The 3,041-nt window shown below is 33.6% G+C and overlaps 1 long non-coding RNA gene across 1 annotated transcript; it reads right to left on the bottom strand.

The window, feature by feature from the left end:
* Window positions 1-834: 834 nt before the first annotated feature.
* Window positions 835-2,126, bottom strand: LOC112031761 (uncharacterized). The gene is made up of 2 exons (XR_002885010.2): window positions 1,654-2,126; window positions 835-1,432 (listed from the first exon to the last, which is right to left on the bottom strand). It is a non-coding gene; the product is annotated as an uncharacterized LOC112031761 (long non-coding RNA).
* Window positions 2,127-3,041: the final 915 nt, after the last annotated feature.

Below are 3,041 nucleotides of genomic sequence, written 5' to 3'. Positions count from 1 at the left end.
AGATTGCAGTGCACACAATTGATAGGACACTTCCATGGACTATGAGGGCCTTCCATCACTCAAACCCTCAACTTTCTTTGTCTTTGCATCTGTTTTCTTACTCCGTCTTTTTTGCTATTCTTTCCAAAATGCCTCTCTCTATGTTAGTGCGCAAACTCTAGGACACCTAGACCGGCAGTTTCAGTGTTAATAACTGGACCCTATGGTTCTTGCATTGTCACCTCAAATACACCTAATACCCCAAAATCATAGATCTAAGAGCATGAGGAGAATACTAATGACAAATCTAAGAAAAATTTGGAATTTTAAGCTCAAAACTAAATGCATTAACGAATGCTAAACAGTAGTATTGTAAATTTTTTTGCTGTTACAGTGTTTAGAATTGCATTGTAGAAGAAAGCTGAAAATGAGAGAAAGAGAGGAGAGAGACAGAAGAGAAAATATAATTTTAAGATATATTATTTTATTATTTTATTACATAAATATATTATTTTAACGAATAAAAGAAAGAAATAAAAATTTAAAATGTAAAAATATTATAAAATAATGATAAAGTTACTTTTTATAATTATAAAATAAAATATTTATAATTATATAATAGAATAGCATGGAAAATTCCAATGCTAATAATGCTAAAAGAACATTACAAACCAGTTCAAATTGAAACCAAAATTAAGAATAGAATTCAACATCTTTATCGTTGAAAAGGAAATCCTCAAGGATAACTTTTTTGCTTCACAAGTATCATACATAATGAAAATGAAAGTACCTAGTAGAATTTAATGCTAGCTATCAATTCCAGGAGACAACAAAAAAATACATTGTAAAGAGACAGAAGCAAAAGACTGACAGAAAATTTTGTAATTGATAATAAAACAGTGCTTTAACATTGAATGCTCTGCAGATTAATGGACCCCAAAAAATTAAAAGCTTTACTCAGTACTCACCAACTCCTAAACAGAGTTGTCTGCCCCATATTTACTGCATAAAATCTATCATCTGCTGCTTTTTCTTTCTTTGATTTATGAAGGAATATTGGGGTTTTCTTCAAGAAGCAGTAAGGCACAAATGCAAAACCAAAAGGGCAAGTTAGTGTCATTAGAAAGAACATTTGCATAAACTTTCAATATGGACAACATCATGATGAAAAGAAAAAGAAAAAGAAATAAAAATTATATCATAAAATTAAGAGATTGAGCCGTCCCGCCAATATCACCACCACCAACACCATCATCAAAAGGCAAAGCAGAAGAGAAAGAGCAGAGCGAGTTGCAAAGATTGGACTTTGAAAATGGGGTTTATTCCATAATCAGCCCAACCTTCACATAAGCCAAAGAAACCCATTTGCTTCACAAGCATTCTCCAAGTTGTGACAACCACAGCCTTCTCCATTCTTCACAGCTCCAGTTGCTACTGATCTTCACCACAAAGCCTAGCAATACAAATGCACACACGCATACAAAATGAGATAAATAAAAAAGTTGGGTTTTTTTTTTTTTTTTTCAAAATCTTTCGAAAGAAGCTTGAAATAGAACATTGTGAGTAAGAGTAGCCACATATTTTGGTCAAAAAACTCGAAATGAACATGAGTTGTAAAGCGTAAAGGACTAGTGAAACATGGGATATAACATATTGATGGGAATAGAGTTGTACGTTTTTTTCTTCTAGTTTCTGCTCTCCTTTGTGAAACAGACCCCCCCCTTTGAGTGATGGGTTCTATTGTCCTATCATAAGAAAGCAAAATTTGTAGAAGAACTAGTTGTGTGTTGTAAGAAGCTGAGGCCATGAAGGATTGCCTTGTGGGCGTGTCTTCTGACCCACGCTGGGACTGTCTGTCTAAACATAATGAGGCCAAGTAAATGTGTATGTACGGTTTGGAAATGGCTTTGCTTGGTTTCACTTAACCCTCTTATCTCGAACCCACTTTCACTTTGCTTGACCAAGAAGCCCAGATTAGCTTTAGCTAGATTTGCGCAAGCAATCACTGTCCAATTCTTGTTTCCTTGCCTACCCTTTATCAACTTTTTAAATTCCCACTTACACCCTCTCTCTCTCTCTCTCCGATTTGGGGTCCTACTAGTGTGATACTGTAACTGTGACAAACTTTTTTTTTTTTTTTTTTTGAGAAACCTGTGACAAACTTTTTCTATGTTCAAATTGTTTTTCAAATTCTTACCTCAAAAATGAAAAAAAAAAAAAAAACCCAATATTTTATATAAAAAACAAAAAAAAGTCATTATTTTAATAGCAGTTTAAAATACTGAGGCCTGACTCTACCTGACCAAACAGGCACAGTAGCCGAGGTTAAATACATCGAGACCGCCACCAAACCCTACATTAACAGTCGTTCTTGGCCTAACATTCGTTTGTGGATTCTAGGGGGGTGAGGACCAAGCAAAGCAGTATAAATATTAAAACCATACAAAAATTAAAATTAAAAAAATAAAAATAAAAAAGCCCCTTTTTCCAAGACATGTGTTCGACACTATAGTCAAATATAATAACTAGCAAGCACTATAATATTGTGGGTCCCATAGAAGGACTTTGGAAACGAATGGGGTATTTAGGTCATTTGGTAATCAATGGTAAAAGTACCCCGGATTTCACGTATCCAATTTAACAGTAAAGTGGCTTCAGCCTAGAACAAGTGACGTGAATTTCCCTTTATGGGTCTCTTCATTTTACTTGCATGGATGAACAAGTGTGCCTCGTCCAAGAGATGTTAAAAAAAAAAAGTTAACCCAACAAAAGTGAGTCGGTAAAGTTTTTAAAAAGATCTGAAGTATAATTCTTGTCTGCAATAAAAAATAATTGTTGTTTTGATTTGATGACAAAGAATAATTGAACCCAATCTTAAAGATTTAAAATATTATTGTATTTATAAAAAAGAAAACGTGAAGCTAACAAATAATAAATTATAAAAGGAAATTGACAACAATGTCCTTTAAAGATGTTATGCTGATTGAATATAAGTGAGGGGCATTGTGGTCAATCTAATAAGTGATGTGCAAACTTGCACAATGACACTGCACATGATTGCT

The sequence above is a fragment of the Quercus suber genome, unplaced genomic scaffold, assembly GCF_002906115.3.
Source record: "Quercus suber isolate HL8 unplaced genomic scaffold, Cork oak 2.0 scaffold_110, whole genome shotgun sequence".
NCBI lineage: Eukaryota > Viridiplantae > Streptophyta > Magnoliopsida > Fagales > Fagaceae > Quercus > Quercus suber.
Note: the sequence above shows the minus strand (reverse complement) of the source record. Positions and strands in the feature narration are given on the sequence as shown.